Source organism: Triticum dicoccoides, chromosome 1B (genome assembly GCF_002162155.2).
Source record: "Triticum dicoccoides isolate Atlit2015 ecotype Zavitan chromosome 1B, WEW_v2.0, whole genome shotgun sequence".
Classification (NCBI taxonomy): Eukaryota; Viridiplantae; Streptophyta; class Magnoliopsida; order Poales; family Poaceae; genus Triticum; species Triticum dicoccoides.
In genome coordinates, this window is record NC_041381.1 from 167,279,770 (window position 1) to 167,297,157 (window position 17,388).

Below are 17,388 nucleotides of genomic sequence, written 5' to 3' on the forward strand. Positions count from 1 at the left end.
TTCTTCTTCTTCTTTATATATAGTTTTTTCTTTTCTGCTTTATTTGTTTTCTCTTCTATTTAGTTTTGAGTAATTTTTTTATATAGTTTTTTTCTTTTTTGCCGTGACCCTCTCTACTCTTTCACACATGCTGTGCGGGTGAAATGATGATACCTTCAACATTTTCAGAGTTTGTTTTGTAGTGATTTTCATTTTCACGGTCATTTAGCTCTGATCTAAACAAATCGGTGACTGAAAAACAGCAAATGATGTCAGGACGTGTTGGAAGACCAAATGCTTGTGATAGTTTGAGAAGTAATATATTTAAATTGTGCATCTGAATACAGAAAAAATACATTGATCAGTACCGCCTTTCAGCCAAAACGCGCTACTGCTACAGAGAAGTACATAAAAAATACATTGATCATCAATGATCTTTTTGTATAGAATCTAAATTGTCAAACCGATTTAAAAACCGTCGAAGACTCCTATTGCAGCCACAGATCCTACACATAGAGTTCAATGAAGACCAAATGCTTGTGCTAGTTTGAGAAGTATCATATTTAAGGTGGTCAAAATCTTGCTAGGGGAGCGAGGTGGGACTAAAAATAGCCCTGCCACAACCTCTTTAGTACCGGTTCGTGCTTGGGGAGCAAATGATGTCAGAAAGAGTTGAAAATTGATGACGTGGCTTAGAATGGTGCGTACTAAACGCAAAAAAGTCTGAAGTTGTAATAAGTTTAAAAATGAAGTGCCGGTGTAACAGATGAGTTTTCGTCCGAAACCGGCCCTGATATTTCGAAAGAGATTATCCAGTTTGTACACGAAGTGCATCCAGTTTTTGCCGTAACACAAGAAGTCCGGAGTTCTAATAAGTTATTAAAAATAAAAAAAGGCACAATGCTCGTTAATTAGCTTCAATCCTTTCGGAATAGGGTAGACTACACTGCACACAGCTCCGTGCAATCTATTCTATTCCGAAAGGCTTGAAGCTAAGCAACCTGCAGGTGAGCATTGTGCCTCTCCTTCATCGTCTCAGCACTCACGGCTTATAAACCGCTCCTACTGCCTCTCTTCTCACGAGGTGGGACTAAAAATCAGCTTAATAAGAAACTCTAGTACCGGTTCATGCCATGAACCGGTACTAAAGGTGTTTGTGGGGCCCACAGCCTGACACAACATCATTAGTACCGGTTCGTGGCATGAACCGGTACTAATTGTTGCCCATGAACCGGTACTAATGATGTCCGCCCACCTAGCCGTTGGAACCGGCACTAATGGACACATTAGTGCCGGATTTGCCCCTTTTTCTACTAGTGCCCGGTCGTTTGAGGTCCGTTTGAGGCGTCCGTTTGGGTAAAAAAAAAAGTGACATGAGCAGGCTATAAGGACTAAAATATTATACTTTTGCTTAATTGGAGGAGAGAGATGGGCAGAGAGGAGAGAAGTGGGCTCTTCTTTAGTAACCGGCTGCAACACAAGCCCCAAGACCCTTTATAAGGTTGCAAGGTGGGCCAACTTATTAATAAGGTAGTACACATTAAAATTTTACTATTGTACATGCCAGTTATTAGATTGACTCTAGATGACATGGCAACTCCTTGTAGCCGATTGTTGGCTATATTATTAACCATGCTCTAATGCGGGTTTGAGAGGTCCGATTGTAAATGCTCTTACAGATCGCATCTCGATCTCGATGGAAGAAAACACTGTTGTTAGTTACAAGTCATGGTAGAGAGCACGTTGATTCACGTGGGCTGCTAGCGCCGTGAACACCGCGGCTTATCAGCAAGCCGTTCGGGCAGGCATTGTCCTGTAGCATCGGACCGCTTGGCCGTGATAGTTCTATAGATTTATTTTTTAACTTCATCATCTAGGTATGCAACGCATACAACTTGTTTTGTGTAGTAGACTACTGCTGCGGTTTGCAACTTTGCACGAAATAGCTCTCCTGACCGGGCCTATATATTCCTCACCTCCTAAACATCACTAGTACACACAGCTCCTGCAATCATCTCTTCTCATTTCACTCGTCTCCGCCACTCACACGCTCAGCATCCACAGCTTCAACTGGTCTTCTAGTGCCATCCTTGCCACACCGGCCCTCTCATCGCCACGGCTTCTAACGCCGTCCCTTTGCCTGGAGGTTGAAGGACTAGAGGAGGGCTGTCCGCCTCGCCTCCGGTACGTGTTTTCTCATTGATGATTGCGTCTTTGTATATCCCATACAGTTTTGCTGATGAATCGACGGGGGCTGTTGTATGCCGAATCTCCTTTGCAGCCGCCGAAAAAGCTAAAAAGAAAAATCTAAACGACTCATAGATACGTACCACTGATTTCTTTTGTCTTTTCGATTTTATAATCCGTTAGACCCGCTCGTCAGTTATGCCGCCGGCCGTAACAAGGCGAGCTCGGTGCTGCTGCGAGCCCAGCCCGACCATGAATTGAACGCAGCGCAGGCACCGGACTAAATCCACACTCGTTGTTCCTTTATTTATTTATTTTGCAGGGCTTCAGCCATTGCTCATGGAGTCCACCGCCATCCGCGGGTCCCTATGGGTGTTGGGCAAGGCGCTCAGCCCGCTGTCCGGCGGCCTGGTCGAGGCGTGGGCGGCCACCTCGGGGCTTGGCCCCAACATCGAGGCACTCAAGACGGAGCTCCTCTACGCGCAGGCCATGCTCGACAACGCCCGCGGCAGGGAGCTCCGCAGCCACGCGCTGGCCGAGCTGCTGCAGAAACTGCGGGCCCTGGCGTACGGCGCCGACGACGTGCTTGACGAGCTCGACTACTTTCGCATCCAGGACGAGCTCGACGGCACCTTCGAGTTTGTCGACCACGACGACCGCGGGTGCGTCCATAACCTTGTCCGCGATGCTCGGCACACCGCCAAAGCTGCCACCAAGCTGCTTGGCTGTGGCTCGTGCTCCTCTCCTGCAGGTGACACTTACAAGCCTGATGAGTCGTGCATTTGCGTACGCCGGCTCGCTTCCCGTACTCGTACCACCGTCCACGACTTCGGTAAACGACTCCTCTGCTCTTCTTCTCTATCTGTTCCTGAAGATGATGATGGTAAGCATGCCCCTAGAGTGCCAAAGTTGAAATTTGATAGGGTGGACGTCTCTGCCAGAATGAAATGCATCGCGGACGAACTAAAGCCCCTGTGTGCTAAGGTCTCCACCATTCTTGGCCTAGAACTGTCGGGCTCTGTCATTACCGAGCTACGGTTAGTGCGTTCTAGTGGTATTGGCAATGTTGCCTCTACAAGTAGGCCCATAACCACCTCACAAGCTTTAGAGCCTACGTTGTATGGGAGGGAACCCCAGAAGAACACCATTGTTGAGCATATTACAAAGGATGAATACATTCATGAAGCACTCACGGTTATTCCTATAGTGGGTCCTGGGGGCATAGGAAAAACAACTCTAACTCAGTACGTTGTAAAAGAAGTGCAAGATCATTTCGAAATAAGAGTCTGGGTGTGTGTATCTACCGACTTTAGTGTGTATAAGCTGACACAAGAGATCGTGCGCTCCATCCCTAAAGCTAAGACGAACAAAATGACAAAGCAGATAATCAGGTACAAAACTTGGACCAACTTCAGAAATTAATTGAAAAAAGACTGAAAAATAGAAGAATTTTACTTGTTTTGGATGATATATGGAAATATGGTAATGAAGACGAGTGGAAAAGATTTCTAGTTCCCTTTCAAAAAGAGCAAGGAAACGGTGACACGATTCTAGTCACAACTAGATTCCTTGAGGTAGCTGAAATGGTTAGGATAGGAGATAAACTGTTGAAACTAGAGGGTCTGGAGCCGAATGAATATTGGAGCCCTTTTTTAGCATCTGTGTTTGGTGAAACTAATCAACAATGTAATGATAAAAACCTGCTTGAAATCGGGGAAAAAATTGTGGATAAATTGAAGGGTTCTCCTCTTGCAGCAAAAACCGTGGGTAGATTGCTAAGGAAAAACATATCTGTAGATCATTGGACAAGAGTTCTTGAAAGCAAAGAATGGGAATCACAGACCAGTGATCATGATATTATGCCTGCATTGAAGCTTAGCTATGACTACCTACCTTTTCACCTACAACAATGCTTCTCTCCATGTGCATTATTTCCAGAAGATTACAAGTTTGACAGTGAGGAGCTAATTCACTTTTGGATAGGACTTGACATTATACATCCAGATAATAGAATGAAAAGAATTGAAGATATAGGGCGGAACAACTTGAATGACTTAGTTAATTATGGATTTTTCAAAATAGAAACAGGTGATTCAGGTAAACACTATGTTATTCATGACCTGCTGCATGATTTAGCATTGAAGGTTTCCTCACAAGAGTGTCTACATATATCTTCCTCTAGCCCAAGAGCCGTAGAAATTGCACCATCTATTTATCACTTGTCCATTAGTATGAGTGATCCATCCAATAGTGAGGATGGAATTGTCAAAGAAAATTTTATGAAAGAACTGAACAAGATAAGAAAGATACTGAAAACTGAGAACCTACGCACTTTGATGTTGTTTGGAGATTACAATGCAAGCTTTGTTCGCATATTCAGTGATCTATGCAAAGATGCAAAATCTTTGCGCGTTGTCTATTTGTCAACAATGTTTTACCCTGTGGAGTTTCTATTGCACAACTTCTCGAAACTTGTCCATCTCCGCTACCTACGGCTTGTGTCAAAGGATCGTAGTAAAAAGAAGGTACCAAAGAGTATACCAAGATTTTATCAGTTAAGGGTGCTAGACATAAGTGACTGGGAGGGTGCTCATAGTTCGCATGAAGAACTGGTTAACCTTGTAAAACTGCGCCATTTCCTTGTCCCATCGTATGAGTTCCATTCGAATATTAGTAATGTGGGAAAACTACAGAACTTACAAGAGTTAGCAAGATTTGAAGTTAGACATGGATTTGAACTTAAACAAGAAAGTAATGGGTTTGAATTAATGGAGCTGGGGAAACTAGAAGAGATAGGAGGACCACTTGACATTTGTAATCTTGAAAATGCACTAGTAAACGAAGCACATGAGGCAAATCTCTTATGCAAAAACCGCTTGCAAAAATTAACACTAAGTTGGAACAAAGGCCAATCAAATATGAGTCCTGACGCAGAAGATCAGTTACTTGAGAGCCTACGGCCACATAGCAATCTCCATGAGCTACGCATTGATGGGCATGGAGGCTCTCTGCCTAGACCGCGTAGCTTGGAAACTCCTTCCACCCCTTGGAGAGTTATACCTGATTTGTCAATCTGTAGAAGAGCGTGAATCCGGAGAAGAGTATTTGAATTGCATCACAGGCCCATGCTTTCGTAACTTGAAAAGGCTAGAACTCATTGGGTTGCCAGGATTTAGAAGATGGGTAGCAAATGAAGTTTGCCCTTGGTACTTCTCACTTATAGAGGTACTCATTGTGAAGGGTTGCCCTGAACTAACTGAGTTACCGTTTTCATCTTATACTAGTTGCTACCCCTTGGAAACAGATTCATGTGTGACTTGGTTTCCTAGGCTAAAAGAGCTTAAAATTGATAATTGCCCAAAACTGTTGTCACTGCCTCCTATTCCCTATAGTCATGCTTTGTGCTCTGTTACACTGAGGCGTGCAGGAAGAGGTCTGAAGGAGTTGTCTTATTCAAGCAAATCATACTCTTTGGGAATAGAAGGAAGTGATATGCATAGCCTAGATGAGACGATCTTGGCGTTCCATAATTTAACCCAACTACAAGAATTGTTTATCGATAATTGCCCACCTCTGGCTGAGGAACACCTTCAAATGCTAACCGCATTGAAGACCCTCAGAATACATGATTCAAGCAATATTTTCCTGCCGATAGCAAGAAGTGACGCCAGATGGCAGCTTCCAGTTACCAGTTTAAAATTATGGATGTGCAATTTTAGTGGGAAGGAAGTGACACGTCTACTCACTCATCTCCCTGAGCTCTCTAGCTTGAGAATATGGGGTTGTGAGAAGATAACACGGTTGGATGTGCAGGCCGAGCAGCGACAAACGGCAGCATCTCTGTCACTGCCAGCTTCTTCCTAAATCGCGAATACGCAAAGTTCGCGTATCATTCCATTGATAGAAGAAGAAGAATGAGTACAGGGGTACAACACATGACACAAACGCATGCAGGCGTGAACATGGTGCCCGGAGCAGAGAGACAAAGGATGCTCAGCCCAAACACAAGAAAACATCACAGCTAAACCAACCAAACCCGAGCCAAGAGCGGCACTACCAAACCCATGAGAACCCCGACATCATCCGAGCCAAGACCGGGGACACCGCAAGCAAGCAAGACCGGGGACATAGCAGCTTCTTCAGCTGCTATTGAATTGCAGGATACACATGGAACAGATGAGCAACGAGAAAGTGTGCAAGAGGTGGAGGAAGAGGGAGTAGCAGAGGAGGTTGTTGTAGAACAAGCAGAAGACGATGATGGGCTGCTGCTCTTACCGGCCCATCTATCCGCCTCTCTACAGGAGTTATGCTTCGACAGCTGTCCAAAGCTTATCCTGACTGCCAATAATCACGAGACAGGAGGAGGAGGAGGTCTGCAAGCCATGCGCTCCCTCAAGAGAATAGAAATACAAAGTTGCTTCCTGTCCGCGTACAAGGCCTCGGATCTCTCTTCCTGTTGCCCTTTCCCATCCTCCCTGCAACGCCTCTTACTTCGAGATCCTATGGAAGGCATGGACACGCTAGTGCTCCTTTCCAACCTCACCTCTCTCGAGAACTTAAGCATCAAGTATTTGGGCGAGGATATAAGATGTGAGGGCCTGTTGCGTCTCCTTACCCAGGGCCAGCTCACCGCATTATATGTCCGCCACACCCCCAAATTCTTTGCTGATTGGGATCCCGCACGGGAGCTGCAGGGCGAGCAGCTGCTTCCTTTCCCAAAACTGCAGGTACTCGAGACGGATGACATGGCAGGAGTCCTTACCGCGCCCATCTGCCGCCTCCTCTCTTCCTCCCTCACCGAATTATCTTTTGAATTCAACGAAGACGTGGAGTGCTTCACCAAGGAGCAAGAGGAGGCCCTTTCCCTCCTCAGGTCCCTTGAGGTCCTCCAATTCCAGTGGTGCAACAAGCTGCGGTGCCTCCCATCAGGGCTAAACAAGCTCACCAACCTCAACAGATTAAAGATCTTAGACTGTCCAGCCATCAGGTCGCTGCCCAAAAATGGCCTCCCCGGCTCGCTGCAAGATGTCAGTTATTTACCCAACGAAAAGCTAACACAGCAATGCAGGCGATTAATGGGGACCATCCCATTAATCAGACTATAGACTTATCCAAGGTAACAACCACTTTCTTGCTTTTCATGAAGACCACACACACAAGCCAATTTATTTTGTTAACAGTATGTGATTCGATTCGATCTACTGCACAGGGTTTCTTGGGAGTTGTACATTCTTCTAGCCTTGTAGGATTCTCTCCATCCATGCATCGTTCTCTCCATCCATGCATCGTTTGCACACGAGAAGGTCTCCGTGTGGCATCTTCTTCCTGTTCCAATCTGGTAAGTACAGCCAACATGGAACTTTTATCCCCACAAATAAATATATATTGAGGAAATCATGTAATCCTCAGTTTGTGGAATTACAGTGTTTGTTTGTTTTGTTTTGCTGTATTCACCATTTATTTTTCCCTTTTTGTGCAGGTGTTTTTAAGCTTATTCTCTTAGCCTCTAGATACTTCGCATTTACATTTCCATTGTGACTTCTGAAGACTTCAAGAAAAAGGGTTTCCCCCCGCTTTGTATTACAAAGCAACCATCCGATACAATCCACGATAGGTGCTGGGGCGGAAGCAGCACAAGCACGCCCAAAAGAAAAGAAAAAGAAAAAGAAAAAGAAACAAATGCCGACAATGGCAGGTTGACGAAACAAAGATGGCCAGTGACCGTTGCACCCACCGGAGAAGTACCACCGCGCTTCTAGCACTCCGAGGCGTCGCGTACCGAGCAGCACCTTCAGAAAGGAATGCGACGACGACGACGTTGCTGCCCAGGCAAGTCCAAGGGTTTCCCCCGGTACGCAGAGGGCAGTGGGGAAGGGGCAGATCCGACGCCCTTCAGGAAGGTCCGGCGGCGCCCACAGGCGTCACCACGTCGGTGATGGACAAGCCACCAGGGATTTCTCCCAACCCAAACAACCACCACCACCCCGGACGATCGGAAGCGCTCCACCAGAACTGCCGCCCACCAACATGTGCTACCACAGTCACTGAACCATCAACGCCGTCTTGCTGAGCCACCGACACGAGACCTGGAGGAGGGACGAGGGGCCAACGGGCTCGGGGGAAGCCGCAACTCAGCCGATGGGAGGGGACTACCACCACCGCCGACGCGGAGCCGACCGGACGTGATGACAGGAGCTTACCAGGCCCGCACAGGCCCGGCCGGACCCCAGAGATCCGGACAACCCCTGCCGCCACGCTGCAGCACCTCGGCCGACGAAGCCGCCACCACCCGCATCCCTCGACGCCGCGCCACCACCGCCAGGGAGCCATGCCGCCGCACGCCGGAACACCGGCCCGCCCCAACCCAGCTGGAGCCCAGAAGAGCCCAGATCTGGGCGGAGCGAAGGCCGGTGGCTAGCCGCACCGCCGCGCGCCCCGCGGCCAACGGCCACGCCACCGCATCAGACACGCCCGCGCCCCGCGGACCCCGCCACCAGGACGCACCATCGCCAGCCGAGGAACACCTCCGCCAACCACCATCGCCCGAGCAGAGGAGGCCGCGCGTGGGGACAGGCAGGCCCGCCGCCGCTGGCACCACGCGGGCAAGGCCCGGCGGCGCGCTGGCGGCGGCAGGGGGGAGGAGCTTGGGAGCGCGCGGGAGGGGAACGGCGTCGGGGCCCCCCGGTCGCCTCGCCCGGGGAGGCGACGCGGGGGGTACAGGGACGGGAGGAGGAGGAGGGAGGAACGGGGGAGCAGGAGAAGCGAGCGGCGAAGGCGGGCTTCGGCCGCGGCGGCGGCTCCGCACGGGGGAGCCGCCGGCGGCGGCGCGGAAACCCTAGGCGAGGGGAGGGAGCCTAGGCGGAGCGAAGGGGATTTTTTGTAGCACCCTGGGGGCGCACAACTTAGCCTCCGCTGGACCGATCGATTGGGGATGAATCCCAGCACCTAGAAGCAAAAGGGCACTCAAAAAATAGATGATCCAACACACACCACTTCTGAAGACTTGGTGCTCTAGTTGTCAGGCTCGCATGCCAATTGCTGCTGATATTACTGTAAGGTTCACTCCTGCTTAGTATGTTACTGAATTGACCCTAATTTTGAGATGCTAGGACACTGCATGATTTTTAGCTTTCACATCTCATTTTTCATTTATATTTTGAAATCTTACTGATTTTCCTTTGCAGAAAATGCCATCCAGACATGTATACTCTGTACTCCAACAGATGTGAATGCTAGTCTTGTTATTGCCGGCTTTCCGCTTAGTAAGTTACTGAACTGACCAAAACTCTCAGTAGTACTGGTCGAATTTTACGATGCATTTTGAGCTATAGGTTCCATTTTTCTCGTTGCCCATTTTTGTAGTATATGTATGAATTACGTTTCTTATCTTTGGCATCCCATTTCATTGGTCCAGCAAACGGTGTTATTCCCAGTCCAAGATGGTCTAACTGAAGACTTCAGAGGATCTCCATTACGGCACCTAAGGTTATTTTACAAATACGTTTTGAGCTTTTCTTAAACAAAAAGTAGTGCAATTCTTGTTCTCTGTCAGCACGATCAGCCAGAACTCAATCCAGACGTCGTTTAGATGCTACTCAACTGCACGCGTGCAAACTTGCCTAACAACTGCAATGCCTCCTGACAGGGCTACACAGGCTTACCAACTTCAAGAGCTTAAGGATGATGGGTGTGTCCAGCCCAAGTAGTCAGCTGCCGAAGGAGACATTCCTAGTTCACTCAAAGACTTAGTGTTGGCAATTGTGGCAACAAAGGGTTCCAATAGCACTACAGAAAATTAATGGAAACCATACAATCGACTAATCCAAGGTAACAAATATATCATTTTTCTCAGTAGTACTTGCCTAACAAATATATCATGTGCTGCTTTGTTATTTGATCCTAACAGAATATGTTCTCAGGTTTGGTTCATGCTTAATTGCTTGTCTAGCACTCCATACGAAGCAATGAAGGTTATGGACCAGTCTGCAATGGATCTCAAGTTTGTCGACGTCTGCAAGGTAAGCTTTCTGAAAAGCACGTCTCTCATGCTTTCCCCCAATAGTATTGCCCTTTGGCAAGTTATTAATTTATTTTCCTTATTTGCAGGCAAGCAAGCTGTATGAATCTGCCATTTGCCTTGAACCTGAAACTGTAAGAGCTGCATTGGCATTGGGTGACTGCCATGTTGGTGAATGCCAGAACAAGGATGCAATTTACTTGGAACATATCTAACAAGATAATTCGCCACGCAGCAAGTTAGCTCAACTATTTGCAGCAACAAAGCGAAGAAGCAATAAAGAGGCTTCCATTTCCAAAAAAGAAGTGCTTTCCAACTATCAGCTTGCCCTAAGGTAATCGCTCTTTCCGTCTTGTTGATTTGAAACAGGAGAAGATTCTAAGAGAAAGTGTTAAAATAAAGTTTAATGCTAGTTCCTGGAGTCAGGTCTGGGTATGATATAAAAAAAATGAAAATTACTAAATCGCCAGAGATACTCATACTAAAATGCATATTATTTTGTACCAATGCAGGTTAGGAGATAACTGAAGAACAGAATGCGGAGATGAAGTTAGTGAAAGAATGCTGGGTCAAGGAATGGTACAACATTTTCTCACTTTATTCAAATGCGGGTTTACCTTGGATCGTGCATATAATATATTTGGTCACATTCTAGCCCTCACAGTTTCATTGCTTCGTTGATATTTGGTGACCTAGGTTGCTATTTTTTTCAGTATCTCCTAATCAAAACCCCAAGAGTTGAGTGAAGTAAGTTGGTGTCACTTAGATTGGTTTAGACTATTATTTGTCCCACCAGAGCCATACATAACAAAACTGAACCCTCATTTGTGTAATCTAAATATTTGGTGAGCTTTGTTAACTCTGTATCCATCTAGTCAGAAGCTCTTGAAAGCCAGTCGTTCTCCTTCTTTCCTTCGATTGCTGCCCTCTCTGACACTTGTGACTGCAATCTTGCATACTATGTCAGTGTATCCGTTCACCTTGTATAAGCCACTTCTTCCTGTTGTGTCATACTGCTCATTCACACAATTCATTCAGAGATTTCACTTATGGCGCTCAGCATGCATTGATTTACACCCCAGGGTGATTTGTAAACAGAGAGTCAGCAACTCTTAAGAAAATACTAATGAAAAAGAGGAAAAAAAGAGTACTGGCAATCTAGAGCCCAAAGAGAGAGAGAGGAAAAAAAAAGGAAAAGAAGTGCTGTCAATCACGAGGCAAAAAAAAAGCAGAAAAAAGGAGTGCTGGCAATCGAAATTTAAGGGGCTCTGTTTTTCCATCGAGTGGGAGGAGTCAATTAGCGCATACTTCCAAATCCTTGTGCAGTCATCAGCTGATGCCCGCTCTCGAGGAGGTATCCATATCCGATAATAGTTCTAGAGCTCACCTTGTGCCGCTCAGACCATTGTTTTCCTTTTGATCAGCTGATGCCCACTCTCCATGTGGTATACAGATCACCTTGTGTTACTCGGATAATTCTTTTTCCTTTTCACGTCTTCTCAGCTATGACATCATTCTTCCTATGACTGGCATGACAAGGCTTCATTGTACTAGTTTCGGATACTTATTTAACTTTGCAATAACTGAAAATTCAGATTTGCTTACTCCATTTACCCCACCAAACCACACATAAGCCTCCACATATGCATACATATTGTAGTGGTAGGGAGATCTTGGCCAAAGGCCAGGGAGGAGTGATATACTTGTTATTGAGAGAGATTTTAGATCATGACCAGTAACTCCACACTGAAAAGCTCACTCTTGGGATAACTTTGAGCACTTGTGCTTATTACCGAAAAAGGCTTTCGCCCCGCTTTATATTATAAAGCACATGCCCAAGCCAACAATCCACAAAGGTTCACACACACGCAGACACACACACACCAAGTTCACACACAGACATGTGTCAAACACAACATATTGTGTCACGTACATGTCACGCATGGGTTGAAGACTCCAAGGTGTCCAAGGCGCAGGATATAGGATAGATTATCAGTTTAAGTTCTCTTCCTATCTCCTGTAACCAATTCTATCTCTTCTTCTGCAAGATGTAAACCTCCTGTAATATCTCAACGATGTATGCGCTTCAGGGAGGTGCGCCCCTGCCTATAAACACGTAGCACGTCGCCTCAGGTTGAGGTAAGACGTTTCCGCCTAACGCACATGGTATCAGAGCCTCCTCTTCCAAAACCCTAGCTCTTGATCTCCTCTAGTGCCAGCCATGTCTTCCTCCAGTGCCACCCAATCCAACCTAAGCGGTCAGGTCACGGAGAAGCTCTCCCGGACGAACTACGTCCTGTGGCGTACCCAAATCTCACCGCAGTTGAGGGGAGCCGGCCTCTATGGCTACGTCGACGGCACCCTGACGGAGCCGCCCCGCCTTCTCGTCACCAAGGACAAGGAGGGGAAGGAGTCGACCGAGCTCAACCCTCTCCATCCCATCTGGGTGAGGGAGGACCAGCAGGTTCTGGGCTACCTGCTCAACAACCTCACAAAAGAGGTGCTCGTCGCAGTCACCACGGTCACCACCGCGCATGCTCTGTGGACAGCGCTCGCAGGTATGTTCTCGTCGCAGTCCTTGAGCCGCGTCAACAACATCCGTACTGCCTTGATCAATGCGCAGAAAGGGAACCAATCGGTGGCCGCCTACTTCGCCGCCATGCGTGGCCTTGCTGATGAGCTCGCCGCCGCCGGCAAGCCCATCCAGGACGATGAGCTGATCTCATATCTTCTTCACGGGCTGGACATGGACTACCAGCCACTCGTCTCGGCCCTGGATGCTCGCGTCACGCCGGTGTCCCTCGATGAGCTCTACTCCATGTTGAGCAACTTCGACCAGCGCGTCGCCCAGTACCACAACGTTGGCGGCGGCTTCAAGTCATCGGCAAACGCAGCAACTCGCGGGCGTGGTGGCTACTCCTCACGTCACCGCGGTCCTCCTCGCGCCAAGGGCAAGCACAGCAGCGGCAACACCAACAACGGCGGCTCCCGCGGCGGTCGTCCCATCTCCACCAACAACAGGGGTCGCCGCGGCGGCTCGGGTCGTTCACGTCCTGATGCCGTTCGCTGCCAAATCTGTGGGAAGCCAGGCCACACCGCCAAAGACTGCTGGTATCGTTTCGATGAAGACGATGCCTCCTCTGAAGATGATGACAAGGTTGCCGCTGCCGCTAAAGGATCCTATGGCGTCGACACCAACTGGTACCTTGACAGTGGCGCGACCAATCATCTCATGGCTGAGCTAGAGAAGGTGACTCTCCGTGAGAAGTATCACGGGAAGGACCAGATTCACACCGCCAGTGGTGCAGGTATGAGCATACGTCACATTGGTCACTCGGTTATACGTACCCCTTCTCATAAAATGCATCTTCGGAAAATCTTGCATGTTCCTAGTGCCAACAAAAATCTCCTATCCGTTCATCGCATTACCATTGACAATAATGTCTTTATTGAATTCCATCCTTTTTTCTTTTTGATAAAGGATCAGGCCACGAAGAAGGTACTATATCGAGGTAGATGCATTCGAGGGCTTTACCCGTTGATTCCGGAGCTTAGGAGATTCAACAAACAAGCCTACGGTGTTGTCAAACTCTCGTCAACACGTTGGCACGATCGTTTAGGCCATGCTTCTTTTCCTCTTGTTGAACGTTTGCTTAGGAAAAATAAGCTCCCGTTTGTTGGTGAGCGAAATATTGAAACTATTTGTGATTCTTGCCAAAGAGCAAAAAGTCATCAATTACCATATCCTATTTCTACAAGTGTCTCTACTCAACCATTGCAATTAATTTTCTCTGATGTTTGGGGCCCTGCCCCTAGTTCTGTTGGTAGACACACATACTATGTCAGTTTTATTGATGACTACAGCAAATTCTCCTGGATCTATCTTCTCAAGAAAAGATCCGAAGTTTTTCAAGTGTTCAAAAATTTCCAAGCACTTGTTGAACGTAAGTTTGATAGCAATATCATTGCTGTTCAATCTGACTGGGGAGGGGAATACGAAAAATTAAATTCCTTTTTCCAAACACTTGGCATTTCACACCATGTGTCATGTCCTCATGCTCACCAACAAAACGGTTCTGCCGAACGTAAGCATAGGCATATAGTTGAAGTTGGCCTCGCACTCCTAGCAGGTGCTTCCATGCCACTAAAATTTTGGGACGAAGCGTTTCTCACTGCTGTTCATATCATCAATATGCTCCCAAGCCGTGTCATAAACAATGAAACTCCCACAGAACGGCTCCTTCATGTCAAGCCCAACTACACATCTCTACGTGTCTTTGGGTGTGCATGCTGGCCCAATCTCCGTCCCTACAACTCTCGCAAACTCATGTTCCGATCTAAGCAGTGTGTTTTCCTTGGGTATAGTGCACAACACAAGGGGGTTAAGTGCCTAGATGTTTCTACCGGTCGTGTCTACATTTCTCGCGATGTTGTGTTCGATGAGAACAAGTTTCCATTCGCTGATCTACACCCCAATGCCGGTGCTTTGCTTCGTAAAGAAATCCTCCTTCTACCACCCTCTCTTACTGGCCTCGATGAAGGGGAACGAAACCATGATGATCATATGTTGACTAACCCTCAAACCACTGTGCCCGAGTTGTGTGATGCTGCAGGAGAAAACGGATCAGAAAATGATGAAGCAAATGATGTACGAGGGCCATATTTCATGTGTCCCGAACCAGGGAGCAAATCAGTCTCGGGATCAGCTCCCGTGACAGCGGCAGACCTACCCAGCGGATCAACCTCGGGATCCGGCGCTACTGGCAGGGGGGCAGGATCTCCTCGGGAATCCGCGTCGTCAGCACCAACAACCGCGCATGGGCCCGCGCCGACTACGCGTGGGAACGGTGACACCGCCCGCGCCGCAGCTAACGGGCCCGCGTCTGCCACCTGTCCGCCTCCTATTGGTCCTTCGGGGGCCAGGTTCCCGGTCCAGCCCGTTTGCTACAAACGGCGTGATCTGCGTCGGCCGACCGGTGCGGGACCAGCCTCTGGCGCAGCGGACGCTGGCCCCTCATCACGGCGCAATGATGAGCCCTGTGCGCTGGGATCTTCTGCGGAGCCGCGCCGTTGCACATCGTCGCCTACTGCCACAGAAGATCCACCGGGGGAATCTGCCGCTGAACCTGCTGCTGCTTCGCCCAGATCCGCCTCGGGATCAGTTCCTGCTGCTCCTACAGGCTGCACGGGATCTTCTGCGCCACCAGTACAAGCTACACCACAACCGACACGTACACGGCTACAACAGGGAGTAATTCAACCAATCAATTATAAGCACATTATGAAATATGGCATGGTGTGTTGTACAGGTGAACCAGGTGAACCTTACACACTTGATGAAGCCCTAGCTGATGAAAACTGGAAGAAGGCTATGAATGAAGAATACATGGCACTGAAAAGAAACAAAACATGGCACTTGGTCCCTCCACAGCAAGGTAAAAATCTCATTGATTGCAAATGGGTGTTTCGGATCAAGAGAAAATCTGATGGCACCATTGATCGTTACAAGGCAAGACTTGTGGCAAAAGGCTTCAAGCAACGGTATGGTATTGACTATGAGGACACATTTAGTCCAGTGGTAAAAGCCGCAACCTTTCGTCTTGTTTTGTCCATTGCTGTGTCCAGGGGCTGGAGTCTCAGACAGCTAGACGTACAGAACGCGTTTCTTCATGGTGTTCTGGAAGAGGAAGTGTACATGAAACAACCTCTTGGGTTTGAAAGCAAAACTGCACCGTTGCATGTGTGTAGACTTGACAAAGCTTTATATGGGTTAAAGCAGGCTCCGAGGGCGTGGTATTCACGTCTCAGTCAAAAGATGCAAACTCTTGGCTTTGTTCCATCTAAGTCTGACACCTCACTGTTTATTTATAACAAGTGCAATACTCATATCTTTGTTCTCATCTACGTTGATGATATCATTGTTACAAGCTCATCTGATGAAGCCATAACAGGATTATTGAAGGATCTTAGTGCAGAGTTTGCCCTTAAGGATCTTGGAGATCTGCCCTATTTCCTAGGGATAGAAGTGAAGAAACATAATGGTGGACTTCACTTGTCTCAAGAAGAATATGCAACTGATCTGGTAAGAAAGGCTGGTTTGCAAGGCTGTAAACCTTCACCTACTCCATTGTCCAGTTCAGAAAAATTGTCTCTTACAGAAGGACAAGCCTTGAGCCAGGAAGACAACACTAAATACAGAAGTCTTGTAGGTGCACTTCAATATCTTACTCTTACAAGACCTAATATATCATTTGCTGTTAACAAAGTCTGTCAATTTCTTCATGCACCCACTATTGTTCACCTGACTGCTGCTAAGCGAATAGTTAGATATGTCAAGAACACCCTTAATATTGGTCTTAACTTCAGCAAGTCATCATCCACATTGCTTAGTGCTTTCTCAGACTCTGACTGGGCAGGCTGTTTGGATGACAGACGTTCTACTGGGGGATTTGCAGTGTTCTTTGGTCCTAACTTGATTTCATGGTGTGCAAGGAAACAAGCCACTGTCTCCAGGTCCAGTACTGAAGCAGAATACAAGGCATTAGCAAATGCTACAGCTGAAATCATATGGATGCAGTCTCTCCTAAGGGAGCTTGGTGTAAAAAGCAAACAAGCTCCATGCTTATGGTGTGACAATTTGGGTGCAACTTATTTGTCTGCTAATCCTGTTTTTCATGCCAGGATGAAACATATTGAAATTGATTTTCATTTTGTCAGAGAGCGAGTGGCTCAAAAACAGCTTGATATTCGTTTTGTGCATTCCAAGGATCAGGTTGCAGATGGATTCACCAAGGCTCTACCCATCAGAAATTTTGAAGACTTCAAACATAATCTCAACTTAATGAAGTTGTGATTAAGGGAGGGTGTCAAACACAACATATTGTGTCACGTACATGTCACGCATGGGTTGAAGACTCCAAGGTGTCCAAGGCACAGGATATAGGATAGATTATCAGTTTAAGTTCTCTTCCTATCTCCTGTAACCAATTCTATCTCTTCTTCTGCAAGATGTAAACCTCCTGTAATATCTCAACGATGTATGCGCTTCAGGGAGGTGCGCCCCTGCCTATAAACACGTAGCATGTCGCCTCAGGTCGAGGTAAGACGTTTTCGCCTAACGCACAACATGATCCACAAGGGTTAATGCTGAGGGCATAGCTCAACAAGCCCTAGAACAGAAAAGAAAGACATCGTCTAGTCGGGCT

The 17,388-nt window shown here is 47.4% G+C and overlaps 1 pseudogene; it reads left to right on the top strand.

Annotated features, from left to right (window-relative positions):
• Positions 1 to 1,993: 1,993 nt before the first annotated feature.
• LOC119326062 lies at positions 1,994 to 8,828 on the top strand (annotated as a pseudogene).
• The last annotated feature ends 8,560 nt before the right edge of the window (positions 8,829 to 17,388 follow it).